Genomic DNA, 16,708 nt, shown 5'->3' with positions numbered 1-16,708 from the left:
TGTGCTCCAGTTTATCGCAGAGTTGTGGCCGTCACACGAGAGTTCCGCTAGGCCTCCTTTGGTTTGTGATGATGCTGTTCAACAAACAAGAAGATAAAAACTGAATACTTAATTGTCGATAATTAAGCCTGTGGCATGGCTGAACGCAGCACTCAGCCTGGCCGCTGAGAAAAGCTTAACCCTCAGGAAAAACGAAAAAAAATCAGTATTTGACTATTGCCATCACAAAGCATATACAACAAGAGCAAAATTTAGGTTACTAGTGTACCTTAGATCTGGCATTTCCTTCCTTTTCCAAAGATCCTGGCTGATCTTTGCCATGTCAGGGTATGCCCAGACGGACATTAGCTGCTCTGCCCAGACCTCATGCAAGCACTGGGACATGGGATGTCCGACTGCGCTAAAAGCCTTCCAATTGCCCACTAGGCTTTTACCTGTCTGCTATTCAGTTTGAAAGCTGACTCTTATTCTCCGTCATCTTCTGCTTGGTGTTTCTTTACCCCTTTCTGTTAGCTTGTTTACCTGATTTTTCTTTTCCCATGTATAAAAACAGATGTTTGAGCTCACCTGAGTCTCCAAACCTCTACTCTGTCCCCATTGGGACAATGCAGCAGAGAAGCATTCTCATTCTTGAGAGCTGCAGGCACATCCCTTCCTCACCAGCTGAACTTCCACACATCCATTCCTGCCTAGCTTATGCTTATTGTAATAAATTGGCAAGGGGTGCTTTTGCAGACAGAAGCCTCCTTCACTAGTGAGGCCTGCTTCCCCACAGAACATCACTTACCTTTTCCACAGAACAACAAAGCAGCCCTGCAATAAGTATATCGGTAAATATATAATAGGGTAATTGAGCTTTTTATTCCTGGAGCAGGCAGGAATTAAATCTGCTTGAATAATATTTTCATTTTGGCAAGGTTTGTTCCCCACAAGTTTACAGAAACTTGCAATTTTTTGCCCTCTACAAAGGAAATAGCAATGCTAAAACTTTAGTATCTGCAGTATGGATCTCTGCTCCTTGAGCTAAGAGAACACAAGTTTCTCTCCTCAGACCCTGTCCATGTCAAGGGGTTACTGGTTCCTGTATTGCTTATTCCATTGGCTTTCTACTAATTGTGTTCCCTCTCTACCGGTTGAATAATAAATTCACACATAGGTCAGACATAACTGGGACACTAATACTGAGTACACACTGCTTGGGAGTGAAGGAAAAAGTGGGCTATCTAATCAGTGGAGATCACTGACAATGGCAGATGCATCGCTCAAGAAACAGAAAATCACTACTCTGCCAGCACTGATGATGATGCTCAGACTGGCTGAGGATTTAATGAAAATGTTACGATTATTTTATTAGTCACAGATTAAACTGGTTCAGCGTGTAGTCTTTAATGGAAATGTGGTCATGACTGACTATACTTCAAACAGCAGGGATAAAAATAGGAATTGTACTGCAGATCAATGCATTGGCAGAACTAATCACACTGTCATATGCCAGACTTGAATGCCACCACACAGACAGTTTCAATAAAACTGATTTTAAAAATAACACACAGAACAATTTTAAGTGGATCTGTATTGTTTTCAACATACAATCCAGTGAGAATGCAAAAACCTTGCCAGAGGTTATTACTGTGCATGAAATCGTGACAGAGGAAGAGAAACACTGGGGCTTTTAAGCACTCTGCCTAGAGGCTGAAGGGATACTTGCTGTCTGTCTGGATGTATTTTCTTCCCATGGTGTTTTTAATCTTCATGGACTACCACCCATACCAGAGGTTGGTATTAAACTTAATGGCAGGACTGCAATCTATCAACAACCTCGGTAACTGAAAAGATGCCATGCTAAAAGGCAGAGAAATTTAGATGATGATTTGAAATTGAGCGTTAGCCAGGAGAGAGAGGGCGCATGCATGAGTAACAAATCTGCTATAGAATTGTTATTACAGAGGAAAGCTGACCATGTATTATACCATGTCGTCTTTAAAACTCCATAAATATTAAGGTGAAATAACCAAATGAAAGGAGCACATTCAAATACTAAACCAGCATTTAAAATATCTGCTTAATTTGCCCATGTTTCTGGTTTTATCAGGCGCCTACAACAAATTTTGTAAGCTGGTTTTATCAGCTATATATGATAAATTTTGTAAGCTGTTTGCAGATAAAGGGAAGAATAAAGGATTTCTTTGTGTGGGAAAACATGGACCCAAATTATTGTAATGCTGAAGGAGATCTTCTGTACAAGGTCTAGTCCATTTTGACTGATGCAATTTAAATTTGAATCCTTACTTTTTAGAAATTATTTTCCCCAGTTGTTCACAGGTAGACATATCCTAATGACTGGCAGTGCTGTGCACCCCACTGCCTGCAGGAATGAGAATAGAAACTGAGCTGTGTCTCAGGCAGATGCTTCAGCTTCTGTAACCTGCCCATACCTGAGGCTGCATGTGTCAGGTTTGGGATGGGAGATGCAGGCATCCCATGTAATAGGGTCATCAGCGGCGCACACATGTGCAGGTCCCGGACTGGGGAGCGTTTCTGAGGCAGAGTTGGTGCCTGAGAAACAGAGCCTTTAGCAGGACTCATGTGGGGAGGGAGTTGCACCAGACACATAGTCCTGGCTTGCAGCATAGTGCTTATCCATGTTTTGGTTTCCCCCTGCCAAACACAGACCAGAGGTGTGGGGAAGCTGTGCTGTTGCACTGCTGTGTAGGAGGAGGCAGGCAATGGAGCAGGGGACACTGGATCAGCAGCTCTCGTAATCCCAGCTTGTTCTGCTGGGTGAGAAAAATATCTCAGGAGCACACAAAAGGTAGCAAAAGGGGCAAGATAAGCAAACCACAAGGGAGTAGAGCCACACTTTTTGTTGTTAGTGAAATACAGATTGATTCATCCGGCTCAAACTTCACCCTTTGAGCTGCAGTGCTTAGGCTACACATGGGCTGTCAAAACCTCACTTAAAACTAAATCTACCAATTCAGACTCCTGCTGCTGCTTCCTAAATGGTATGAAACATCCTTTCTCTCTGATTCATGTAAGGATATGACAGACTTGAGGTAAAGAAACAAAGAGCTCCTCTTTTTGATAGGCAATCTTCTGATCAAAGACACGGTTAGTTCTTCCTTTAATTCCCTACAAATGAAACTGCTGTCCTGGCTGACCTTGGGAAGGTCATTTTAAACAGGCTGCATGATGGAACTGAAACTGTCTCCTTCCCAGCAGACAGACATTTGATTTGTCTCCCTTTTCTTGCTGTTCTTTTCAAGAATGTTTTAGAGTCACTGGTAAGACATAATTCACATTTCTCCCATGACATTACTGAGTACTGTAAAGTTGTGTGTAAGCACATTTCACCAGACTTAGACAATAAAATCGTAGTTGTAGACAGAACCTATTGCATTCAAACAAAATAGAGAGGATACAACAGAAGTACTAACAAGAAAACAAGAATTAAAATCATCTTTCATCTTAGGATGTAGGGAACAGGTCATCATGGACATACTGAGCTCAAGTGGAGTTATAATGTAAATATTCTCTGTAATAAAATGAACAGATAAAGAAAAAAAGAGCTATACAAGATCTCATTTTCAAGAGGTGTAAAGGTCTAATACTTCCCAGTTGCAGATAAAAATCCTAGAAAAGAGACAAAATTTCCAAGATAGATAAGGTAAATTTTCATGGATGCTGCCAAAGAACTGGACCCTATTTCCCAAGCCTCATACCCACTTGGGAGACAAAGGGAGTAAATTTACTGCAACAAACATTGATGAAAGTTTAGCCAGACATAACTACAGCAGTCGTGGATCTGACTGCAAGTTAAGATAAAGGACAATGCTGTGACAGCATCAGCTCAGAGAGCTGGTAGTGCTGATGATCTCATCATCAGGAAATTTCATTCTCAAACCCTAGGTCTTGGTAACAGCACGATCCTTTGCTATGACATTTACATAAAAGTTTTATAGCAATAATATCATATCAGAGAGGATTTGTGAATTTTTACCCCGACTCAGGAAAATGGCCTTATTTTTGATACTTGCAGGGATGATACAATGCAAGACCTTTGGACTTTTTCTTCCCTTATTTTATTGTGCCATTTCTGCTCATTCTGTTATAGGTAGTGTAATGGTTTTAGAAGAAGTAACATATAAAAGAAGAGAAACAGTACAATCAGTGAGAAGATTGGCAAAAGACCATCTATACAAATATACTAATTTCAATGACAGAGTTAATTACCTTTGTATGGCTGGCTGTAGCTTAAAGCAAATATAACAAGAGTTTAAAAAGCTCTGGCCTAAGTGTATCGCATACTGATAGATTAATTTGCTTTTAATGCAAGAGTGCTGCTGATGGTTTTGTTGGGTTTTCTTTCTTCATTGAATACAAAATTTTACTTTTAAAGGACATGGCTTTAAGCAAAATCATGGGGTTTAGTGAAGTGTTTGGAACTGAGCCCCAGTTTGATCTGACCTGGGCAGCACTGCAGGCTCAGATCTCCAATCTTAGAAACCTTACAAGCAGGTATTTCAGTCCATTACTAACACCCATGATAATGCACTCACGTGAACCAATTTCTGAACGTTCTCCAAATCCATACCAAAACACAAAGTTTGTCAGTCCACCAAGGCTGTGATTACACCAGGACTAAGCCAGCACAAGAACTAGAATTAATTGTACCCTGGTGAAATCAGGGCAGACATAGCAAGGGTAGTGCAGATCAGTGTATTGGCAAAACTATATTGGGCATCTTGCCTGAAAGCTTGCTGCTTACAAGCTTTGTCAGTCTCTTGCTGCTATTGGACTTGAAATTCGTTGTAATGAAAAGAGAGCTCAGATATCTAAGAGTGGCTAATTGTCTCATAAAGGCAACACAGGGAAAAAATTCACACAGCAAAGCATGTAGCCTGTGCCTCTGGCAAGTGCTAGTTTACAAAACATCAGCCTATTTATAGTATTTGTCTAAGTGTGTGCTTGAAGTTGAAAGTGTTAGCAACTTTCTTCTATAATCTATATTTAGCCATGGTAGTCTGACTGTCATGGTAAGCAAAGAAGGTTTGATGGGAGCAAATCCTAATAAGGTATTCCCCGGTATTGAAAATAACTGAGTCACAGCTGCAATATTTAAACTATTTATAATTCCATTAAACAACAGTACATAGGAAACCACTGTGAAAACCTGGTGGTAACATCACCGTTTTCTGCTTTGGATTGGTCTTAGTGCTGAATATCCCCACATCATAGCAGAACCCTTTTTTTTTCCCAGAAGTTTCATTAAATTCTTGTTCATGTCTTCAGAGGTAGTTGTACAAAATTTAAGAATCATTTCTTGACATAAATCTGAATACCTATATTTCACATTTATTTCAAATACTATCTAGCACTGTCCTGCTCTCTAGTATAATTTTTTGTTCAGCCATCTTCCTTTGGCCATCAACAACTCCCCCCTCCCTTCTCCACCAACGGCTGGAGTTTATAAAACAATTATTAAGGAAAACAGTTTCTGCAAAAAGGTTTGCACAAATATAAAAAAGACAGTCTTAGGGATAAAAAAATCATTGGATTCCTGCATTCAGCTAAATTGGAGAATACTTACTAACTTTAACAGGTGACACAAAATTTTCATCAATTAAAGTTTTGGGGGCCATTTGTGCTTTTGATTGTAATTATGTGTCTGTAAAATTGGACACTGGTGTTTTAGCCCACTGCCACCTGGTTCCCCAAACTAATAATGTCAGTGTAATGGGGTTAGAGGAACTATCCCAAAATCTACCTGAGACAGACAGCTCTCAATTTATCTGAATTAGGCTGTTAGTACTGCCCTGGAGTGACAACAGTATCTCATCAAATTCTAGGCTTTTAGTCTTTTCTGATATTACATTTCACAACCAAAAATACTGGCAAATTTATATAGGTCTAGAACTTTATTTGCAGTACTTTTCATGCTCTCCAGACAGTAACTTGTTTCCACAGTTGTTTTCTTTTCCTTGTGAGTTCATTCTTGTTTTTCCCACATCCAAGCAAATCAAACTCTCCCGTGACTGCAGAAAATACTGTCAGTTTCTGTAGTTGTGTTGCTCCTGAACAAACCAACTTTGACTACTTATATTTCAATAATGATATTTTAATTACACATATACATACAGAAAGGGAGGAAAAGCCTAAGAGCAACTTTCAAAGTATTTGGCTGTGTACTAGAAAAATCAAGGTATAGCTGTTACACTGAATTGTGCAATAGAATCTGAAAACTATGCAGATTTGGTAGGTCATATGAGAAAGGAAAATCTTCCTCTCTTCATGGTGTATTCCAAAATAATAAGTTTTGGTTAGCCAATCATGCTGCTGCATTTTTTAATTTGGCTTCAGCTGGCGCCCTAAGGAAAATAGAAAGACAGAAAAGTTTAGCATTTTATACTAGTCAGTGCTCTTTGGGATATTATTTCAACAAATTTGCAACAATTTAACAGAAAGTGATTATATTTTGTAATGAAGAGTGGCTTCTGAATGGCAGGGTTAAAGCCCAGTGCTACACTGTCTGGCTTCTTCTTTAACCTGAAAAATTCTTTTTCTCATCAGGTAAAACCATACCACATTAAATCAAACAGCAACCAAATGCATCAGGAAATAGAAACATTAAGCATGTAGGGAATGCTAAACTTTGAAAATATCTGCATCCAAGAGCCCAGCTTCACAGAGAGAATTCCCAAACTTTCTTTTTGAAGGCAAAAGACAACCAACAGACATTACCCAAGGAACCAAGCAGACTGCTGGGGTTTGTTTTCCACAGCACAGCTTTGCTGTGGGCAAGTGACACAAATTTTCCCAGAAGACAGTAGTGTAGAGAGCTAAATAAGCTCCTAGGGATGACCCTGAGTCAAGGGAGAGGAAAAAAATACCATGAATTTGTGTTGAATACTGTATTTTTCCCCTGAAAAAGAAAACCCTGAAGAGAGAAGGTGTTACAGCCGTGACAATTGCTGTGATGAGTGATCCCTTCAGATTATTACGTTCCATCTATCTCACATATACAAGTTAGCATTGCAGTATAAAGCCTCTTTCCAAAATGGCAAAACTAGACATATCCAAGTATCAGTGGGAAAGAGAGTTTTGAAATACAAACAAACAAACAAAAGAGAGAGAGAGAGAAAAAACACAAATCCACACACTTTTGATTCCCTACTGCTTTGCAAGAGTTATTCTGAAGGTCATCAGCACTTTCAGAGGTGATAGTTCTATGAGGGCTGTATTATGCAATGTAAAATACTTTAAAAGCTTTATTAAAGAAACCAGACTGAAAGCAATTTCTTATCAGGAGTAAAAAGTAGTCTCAGGTGCCTGAGAGGGAAAGCCTAAGGCAAATCCAGGATGTTCAGAGGCACTCCAAATAAGTCTCCAAAAATGTAAAGGATTCTTATATAGTTGGACCCTCTTACTGACCCTGTTATTATAAATGCTAATTATTTTTTTATTTTTGAAATGTGTTTTTGGGAATCAAACTATTAGTCTGAGTACCCTCAAATATGGATCTCATTAGCAAGGTGTTACCACGGCTCTCTTCACTAGTGGCTGGTATTCCTTTGGGTAATATTAACAGCTGCAATCAGAGACTGTTAACTATTACCCAGATTAAATAGCTTGTCATTCAGATTTATGTAATCTGAGGGGAGGAAATAAGGATGAATTCCCTTCTAGCATTCACAGGTCAAATATTTATTGTCGCTTGGCAAGTATAATGGGCTTGAACCACGTCATGAGCTTGAACAAAGGCAAGATAACATAATATCTCTTCTGTAGCTCCCCTTCGTTCAGGTTCTTCACTGTTTCTATTAAGCAAAGCAATGAACCTACACATGTTATTTTGCAGAATTGCCCTTTAGCAGAAGCACTGCTAGAAAACAACTTAACAAAATTTCCTCAGCCAGAACATCTCCTCAATTGTCATCTTCACTGATGCTCATAAGGCTACTGCTCTACCATAAAACTTCTAAATCAGCAAGAAACTTCAAGAGCCTTGTTATTTGTAGGAAAAAAAGGCCTGGAGTTATAATACTCGATCAGTTGCATGACTATTAATAGTGCTGAGTGCCTTAATCTAGTTCTCAAACTTTGCAAGTGCTGTTTGGCATTGTGCTCATCAGGCCTGCTGGGAGCGTGCCTCAGTGACACAGAACTGAAAACACTTGCTACAGCTCAAGCAAAGCTCCTGCTGGTTCCTGACACTGCTTGCAGTGCCTCTGTGCACACTTTAGCAGTAAAATTTGCAGGGGACAGGAGTAGGAGAAAATACAAGGCTGTGGAGGAAAAGCAGCATGCTAAGGCTCAGCAGACAGCAAGGCTGCTTTCCTGTGGGAGCCCAGGCTGTATCAGGAGCCTATTCTTCAGCCTCTCAGTTGTGTTAATGATGCTGTACACAAAGCATGATGATCCCTTGTAACTGCTGCTAGACAGGCGTGGCTTTCTGGATTCCTGTTAATGCTGATACCAGTAAAAAACCCATCATTTCACTGTCTGGTCTAGCCAATCTGCTAGGCTAGCCAATCTGAAAAGGCAACATCAGTTTCAGGGGTTTGGATTTTCACTCAAGGATGGAGAAGTAGTAAAAAATGCTTTGAAATCTCAGACTCTGTTAGGGACCTCTTTATAAAAATCCTGCCTATATTAGTTTTGCCCCCTGACTTGGCAGCAGAAACACAGGCTGGGCTTTCCCCCGTGCAATTGCAGAGGACAGAGCACTGAGTGTCATTCTGCAGTTTTGGAGTGTGCCAGCCCTGGGAGGCCCCTCTCACCTCCTGCTGCACAGCCCTGTCCCCACCCTCACTGCGATAGCAGCTTTTTGTGCAACCTCAATTAAAAAACAGATCATAAATAATCGTTTCTTAGGAGGTTTATTTTGTAGCTCAGTCAGCTAACTGCTCCTTTTTCTTCTCTGCTGTTGTGATGCTGGGGGCTGCTGCACTGAGCCCACCTGAAAACAAATGACCAAGGAAGCAGGAATTTGCCAAACCCAGCCCACAATCAAACCTAGCCTGGTTGTGTTTAATTCCCAAAGGCTTCATTTGGTTCTTTAAGTGCTTGTTAAAGCAAACATAACACAGAGTTTCCTGAGCTGTTGTCAGAATTCACATTGACCTTACTGGGGCTAGGACTTTACCCATTTAAATAAAAAGGCAGTCCAATATGTCATGCAGTGTCATCATCAACTTACCCATCCCACGGCTGCCACAAAGCCTTCCAAGCTGGATATATCCTGATCTTCTAATGCAGAAGCTGCAAGACCATACATTTCTTAACGTTTACTTTCCCACAAAAAGGAAAATGTGAAACTCCTATTGTTCCCTTGGATTTTCAGCACTTTATATTCAGGGCTGAGTCTCTGACTGGAGCAGGGGAAAGCTTGTACCCTGAAATTCAAGTCTGTTCCATGTCCTTTGGATCTAAGATTTAGTTTCACCTCTGCTTTTCTTTCAGTGTTCATATTCCATAGAATGTTTTTGGTTATACCTCCAGGAAAGTCACTGAGTATCTTCTGATAAATGCTGAATTACTTACTTACATTTATGTTTGTGCTTATTTCAGAGATCTGTAGCTGTAGTTCCTAAAAGCTCAACTCCATCCACAGAATTGCAGGTGCAGCTCTGATCCCTGAAGGTATTTACCAAGTCAGAGAGAGAGATTTATAACTCTGACTTCAATGGTGCTACACTGATTTACGTCAGCCAAAGAGCCTCTGTGTGCTTTTTAGAGTTATCTGCTTGACAACTTGTCCATCTTCTCATGTGACTCTGCTGTTTTCTGTTCTTGGGCTCTAACCTTCTGCACATTAGTGGGTGTCATGGTAACTAAGGAGCAACCACACGTAGCAGGCTAGCAAAAAAAACCAGAACTGCTGAAGGTTAAAAAGTAAGTGGAAGAAATATTTCAGTTATGTAAAAAAAGAAAATAAACCTCCCCCCATCCTCAAACATGAAAGACTCTCCAAACTGAACTTTGTGTGTTTTTCTGGTAAAGTAACCCAGTGGCAATAAATGAATAGCACAGCTGGAACATCTAACAGCAATGTGATGGTTCAGTTAGGCATGTTGGTAAGCAGTAGGCTATGGTTCAAATTTGGGCAGTTCTTTTGCCCACATAGGAAGGAGGCTGAAGACAGCAAACTCTGGAAATATTTAGATTCATGTTTTGACAGGTGTCTCTGGCCAGAGAAGTAAAGGTGAAACTTGTCTTTGCACTGCTAGGAAGTGGATAAAATCTTTTTACAGCACTTTTTCCCAACAGGAATGTAGAAAGTGCAGCGGGAGCTTGCTGTAGTGTGAGTTTGAGAAGGAGCTCTAGGGTGGAATGTGCTATAGTGTGACCAGCCAGGGGCCTGGGGTGGAGGTTGGTGATGGATGCCTCAGCAAAGAGGCTCATTGTGAGCTTTAGTGCAGTGTGCTGGTGCTGAGGGATCACAAGTCCCAAAAATACTAATTCAAAAAAGTCCTGGCTCGCAGTTCAAGTATTCTTAATTTACTAACTTCTAGATGGTCTAAAGATGAGTGGAAGTCAAGGAATGAGCCTGGCCTATAACTGCCAGATCTTGCACTTTCACCTGTGCTGACATCCTCTGGCCATACCCATGTCTTTGAAAAACAGAGTTTTTCCAAGTGCAGAGAAGACCGTGCACAGGAGGCATCTTCATAACTGCAGGATCTTAGAGATGTTACAAACTCTTCTAACCATGCCTCTGCAAACAAATGTCTCTACTTTAGCCACCAGTTGGTGGTAGTTCAGAGTTCCTAGATCATGAAGGGAAAGTGAGATTTCTTCAGAAGTCTTAGAATAACAAATGTATCCCAATCCTAGATTACTTATTTTTTTTTCATTCAAAATGTTTCTTATTTCTGCTTTGCATTTGTCTAGCTCCAGCTTTCATCTGTTGAATATTTCAATATTGACTATAGATTCAGCATATAATGCTCTATGGTAAGAATCTCCCAGTGTTGAAACATATAAAATGCTATAATTTCAACTGGAATGTGCACATGACAAGGCAATATCTGAAAAATATAATTATTTTTTCATATATAAACATTCTTACTAAGGCACATTTGTATTTGGAGAATTGCAGGCTTTGTTTAAGGCATCTGTCTGGAAATATCTTTTAATGACATCCAATCAAGGCACTCTAGAGCTCTAGGCACATTCAATGCTGAAAGAACATTTACAGGGGTGAGGAGCTTGAAGAGCTTCTTGCAGGTGCTGTAATCAGAAGCCCTTTTCTCTCTCTGTGTTAGTCACTTTCAGACTGAACAATTTGAAATCACTGTGTTGTTCTGGCTTTTTTTACAATAAAATTGGCAACTGTTCTGCTTACTTTCTATCAGTCACTAGAAGCTACATGCCTGTATATAAAGGAAGCTATCATGATGTGTCGATGTCATCTAATTTTGGTGCCTTTTTATGGAATAAGAATTTATTGAGGCAGCAGTTGGATTCTTTGGCTCTTGCTTTTCCCCTCCCTCTTCTGGGCTGTTACAGCAGGATCTTTCTTGCACACTGACTCTTGGATGTGAACTCAGCCAGCTTTGTCTTCCCACCTATCCCCATCCCAGCATTTCCCCTGGGTTAACTGCCAACTGCTTTCAACAGTACAGGTGGACACATTTGCTTCTATTTAAAGCACATTGGTTTAGGCATGATCTTGGGATTGAAAATGTGTAGATTTAACTGGAAAAGAGTAACAACCCTGCTGGCTTTATCTTAAAACTAATAATGAATACAAGGCCTGTGCTTGTGCAATCTGTGTATAAAGATCTTCTTCCCATCTGCTTATAGATATCCTGTGGCTCTGCCTTTCAAATGCTGCTGGTGCTGCAAATTTGAAATGCTCTCTCTGCCACTCATAGCTGCTCTGCTCAGGCTGAATGCTGTCAGTAACTCCCAGCACTGACAGATCAGGTGCTGAAGCTGTTGGGTTGGGTGAGAGGAGGTGTGCAGCCCTGCTCTGAAAGCTGTGTGACCACCACCCTGGCTGCCCAGGAGGGAAGGGATGCTGCTGGAAAATCACTACACTGCAGCTATGGGAGGTGACCCTGCCTTGGGGAAGGGGATGGTATAATGTCTCAATTGCCTTTGTCTCAAAAATGACAAATTGAATTCACAAGTGGGTAGTGATTTCAGTATCCTTTGTATGGGAGGTGTGACAGAGCTTTAAGACATATTGCTGCTTCTTCCCAGTTCAAACCTAGGAGGAGTAAAACCCAGCCCCAGTATAACCTGGCACAGACTCCATCCTGCTCTGAATTATCCCCTGCTGCCAGAAGAGACAGCCAAAGCTCCCTGCTGCAGCCCTGTGCCACTCCCTATGGATAATCTGGTTGCAGAGTGAGGTGAAAGGGGAAGAAAAACAGAGCAGCAAATTATGCCAGGAGGAAAGCTTTGTTATATTTATAAGGCAGCCGGGTTAGGAGCCAGGGAGTGAGATGCTTATGTAGTAATGGAATAAATTCTATAAACATAGTTTAGAATGTATAGGAGGATGCAAGCAATTAATTTGTTTTATTATTTTTAATTTCAGCTTTATACTCAAGTGTAAAATATTTTATATGCACAAATGCAAGAATATGCAGACTGAAAGTAAAAAAATATATATACGTATTTTCATATTACTCTGAAAGAGGTTAGAGGTTTATTGCTGGAAAATCACTAGGGGAAGTGATTATTTTTTGAAGCAAAAAAGATGCAGGCCATGTCTCTCTAAGATCAAGGACTGTGTTAAGACAGCAGGCAGAGAAACATCAGGAAAATAAATAAGGCACGGAACTGCATGCAAGAAAACAGCAAATAAAACCATAAATTTGTGGTCCAAAGTAAGACAAGGGTAATGAGACTACCAGCTACTGGGAATAAAATGCTTATGTGTGTGGATGAGGTCAAAACTCTAAAAAGAATTTCTAGAAGAGAGGAAGAAACCATTAGGCTTTTGTACATGGCATTTTTAATAGACTGAGAGGAGGAAAAACCACATAGATACTGGGTGGGGCAAAGAGCTGAAGACTATAAAATTACAAACTACTTTGAATCAGCTCTCCCGTGTAATATAGGAAAGACCCTAATAATAAAACTGGAGATGTCTGGCCAGTGTGTCTCCTGTGGGGACAAACTCCTCACTGCCTTTGTGAGCTTTAATGAATGGGGGCAGGCAGAGATGGGATGCAGTGAGGCGGGCAGGGACTGTGCCAAGGCTTGCTTGTCAAGTCATATCTGCCATAGTGCTGCAGGGCTGGAGCTTGAGGGGTCTGGGACTGACTGGGATGTGGAGGCACTTGCCAAAGCCCCCCAGGCTGGTGAGCCCTTGGACCAGCCTGCCTGGGTATGAGGAGGGGGCAAGGTGGCTGCTGCTGGTGCACTCCTGCTTGGGGCACAGGGGTTGCATCAGGGAACAAATTGGCTCCAGAGCTGGCATGACTGAATTGCCAAGTGTCACTGGTTTGAAACAAGTTTTGGTTGATTTGGTTATTTTTGATTTTTTGATTTTTTTTGTTGTTTTTGGTTTTGAGGGTTTTTTTTTTTTGGGGGGGGGGGGGGGGGCTGGGGGTTGGCTTAGGTTTCCCAGAGGTGCCCTAGTGGAGTTGACTTTCCCAGCTGATAGTTAATGACATGGGGATGGGAAGAAAATGAATCACCAAGGCTACAGGAAAACTTATTTTCAGGAGAACAATAATGCCATATATCAACAAGAAGTTTTGTTCTGTTGCTTGGTAGCTCATTGGCCATGAAGAACCATCTTGGGATCTTTGTAGACGAGAGCAATGGCTTGTCTACACCTGAGTTAGTAGAAGATAAAAAAGGGCTCCATGATTCTTGTATGATAGTCATAGAAAGAGTCCTATAGAGATGAATGGTATCTGGATTGAGGCCAAAGCCATCACATGCCTCTTTGTAGTAGTTGCATAAACAGAGGATGAGTAGATAATTTCCCGCTCTCTTCTGCTCTTGTCTAAGATCTGTCTTGTCATAGATAATTATAAATCAAAAATAATGAACTTCCCCTTTAATACATTTGAAGCTTTGGCATGAAGCGGTGTAAACAAGTTCTGAAGTCTAGTATATGGGAGCATTAAACCTAATTATTAATAGATAAATAACTCTTCATCAAAAACTGAGGGTGGAGTTTGGGGCTGGCAGTATTTTATGCTAACATGTATATCCATAAATAGTAATAACTTGGGGATCCTGTGACTAATCTTGTGTTCACAGAATAGATGCACTCTGTGTATAAATAAATAAAACAGAGAGGAGCTAGTTATTGTGCTGCCTGCCTGGACCTTCAAGTCCTCCCCCAGACCTCAGCTCTTCCTGTGCTTCTGGAATGCACAAGGATAATACTTCGATTCATGCCTCCTCCTGGTTTGTGCTTTCAGTTCAGTGATTTGGCTCAAGTGAGGTAACACAAGGATCTGGCCTTTTTAGACTATGGTCTTTTATGAGTGGACAAGTTCTGCTCTTGTATTTCTGAGTTGTCCTACAGAGCTCTTCACAAAACTGAAAACTGTAAAGAATTATCTATGGTTAAATTAAGTGCTAGCAGTACAGTTAACCTTAGTATTTTAATTTCAGCAAAGAGGCCTTTCATTGTTCATGTGTTTTCTAAAAATAAATCTATTCTCTGAATCTGCCTAATGCATGGCTGTACAAATCCTTGGTTTTCCTCTAGGGTTATAAAAACTCCTTATTATACATCCACTTAATTATTTCTCCTTCATTACCCCTTTTATCTGCATACTCTAGTGGTCACAGCTCCCCAGGCAGGGAAGCTCATTGCACCTATACCATTGCTATTGTACCCCTGTAGCAATAGTACAATGCTATTGTACCCCTGGAGCATTGTCATCCAAACTCTGGATGAGCCACCTCCAGAAGGATTTCCACTTTAGTATTCCATGAGTCCTATTTTCCCTCTGAATAAAGACAGACCTCTTTGATAGGTCTGTATAGTGACCGAAAGAAACAAGGCTTCTTAAATAAACCTGCTCAGGGAAGTTGCTCTGTGATTGTTCTGCTTTAACTTCCTATACGAGCACCACGCAGCCTTGTGGATAAGAAGTATCTATTTTCCCCAAAGAAAATGCTTTGTATCTTCTTGGTCTTTCTTAAACTGCCCCAGTTTTGCTACAAAATCTTACTAGGAATTATTTAAGTTAATATATTGGGAAAGCAAGTGCTGCAGTAAAACAGGCCCAACCTTGCAGTCTGTACTGGAGAGAAGTCTTTCTTGAGGAAAATGGTCAAAATATGAATTGCATGTATAATTTTCAATGCCGTCACAAGAATACTCTTGTGGAGTTTGGGCTGGTGTGCATGACTAGTCAGGCTGAAAAGGCCAGGCTGAAGATTACCAGCTCTTGGTGCTGTGGGAGTCACAACCACATGTTCCCATGCGCATCTGCTCTGTGGGTGACTCCCTCGTGGCAAGTTTTCCTCCGGCTGTGGCACTGAGCAGCCTCATCGCCCGTGGCGATCGCCCTTGCAGCAGCCCCGCAGCGGCGGCGAGCCCCGCAGTGAAGGGCAGCGCTGCTCCCCGCAGTGAAGGGCAGCGCTGCTCCCCGCAGTGAAGGGCAGCGCTGCTCCCCGCAGCGTTGGGCACCCCTTTGCTGCTCTCGGTTGCTCCGACCCCGGGCCAAACCCCGGGGAGCAAAGCGGGTGATCCGCTGGGGAAAGAACACCCCCCATCTCCTGTCCCTGTGCTGCAGGCGCTGCCGCCAGGGCGAAGTGCCCCAGCCCCGGGCTCCTTCTGTCGGTAAGAGGAGCCAGGGTTCCGTGCAGGAGATGCATTTCTGCAGCTGCAGGTCAGGACTGCCTCCTGGGGGTGGCAGTCACAGCAGCGTTTCCGACCGGAGCTGGATGCATCTAGGCAGAGCAAAGTGGGTGCCCTGAGCCGAGGTACGGCTGGGAGAGACCCCAGCAAACCAAAAATGCACCCAAAATAGCTCCTTTTCTGAGAGCTGGGCGAGATTCCATAGCCACTGTCTGGAAAGACACTGCTTTGGTGCGTAATTCATCTGTTTGTATTAGTTTACTGGGCTTGATCCTGCTCAAAATGAGGCCAGAGAACTGATCCAGTACGAAACCAGACCTGGAGTAACCTCATTGGAAGGGAATGAGAGTCTGCAGCCGGTGCTGTGGTGCCAGACCATGCTGCTACTATTTTCTTGTCACTGATATTCACAGAAAGTACAACTTTAACCATTCTGAAAGCCAAAACAAAGAGTAAGTGCTTGGGATGTATTACCACGTTTGCTGTTGATAATGTTGGTGCCGGATGTGTCCTTTGCTCTCCCCTCAAATCCCCTGCTAAGCCAGTTCTCCCACGACCCCTTCCAGCCTTCCTTTAGTGCACATTTTAGGAGCCCCTGGGCTGTGGGTCAGCATGATGGTACTAGGAGGGGCAGAGTGGGGCAAGAGCAAGTGCCTGGGGACAGGAAGGACTGTGTTAGTCCCTGAGGTGTCACAACACTTCCTGGGACTTCGTAGTCAAGTCCTCTTTTGCACCTCCCTTGAGAACTAGACAAGCATTGTCCCAAAATGCAGATTTCTAAGGCTGTACCTTAGACAAGTGTCTTGCTGATGTGCTGTCTAGGAAAGAGAGAGAGGGAGAAAGAGGTGACTGGTTTCTGCCTGGTCATTGCTATGATGCTCTCGTACTGATGATGTTTGAACATTAAGAGCATTAAAT

At 41.9% G+C, this 16,708-nt stretch overlaps 1 long non-coding RNA gene across 1 annotated transcript; it reads right to left on the bottom strand.

The window, feature by feature from the left end:
• Positions 1-6,348: 6,348 nt before the first annotated feature.
• Positions 6,349-9,983, bottom strand: LOC119700623. Its single transcript, XR_005256834.1, has 3 exons — positions 9,548-9,983; positions 9,200-9,261; positions 6,349-6,368 (listed from the first exon to the last, which is right to left on the bottom strand). It is a non-coding gene; the product is annotated as an uncharacterized LOC119700623 (long non-coding RNA).
• Positions 9,984-16,708: the final 6,725 nt, after the last annotated feature.

Source organism: Motacilla alba, chromosome 4 (genome assembly GCF_015832195.1).
Source record: "Motacilla alba alba isolate MOTALB_02 chromosome 4, Motacilla_alba_V1.0_pri, whole genome shotgun sequence".
Lineage (NCBI taxonomy): Eukaryota > Metazoa > Chordata > Aves > Passeriformes > Motacillidae > Motacilla > Motacilla alba.
The sequence above is the reverse complement of the archived record's forward strand: the minus strand, read 5'-3'. Positions and strand labels throughout refer to the sequence as shown.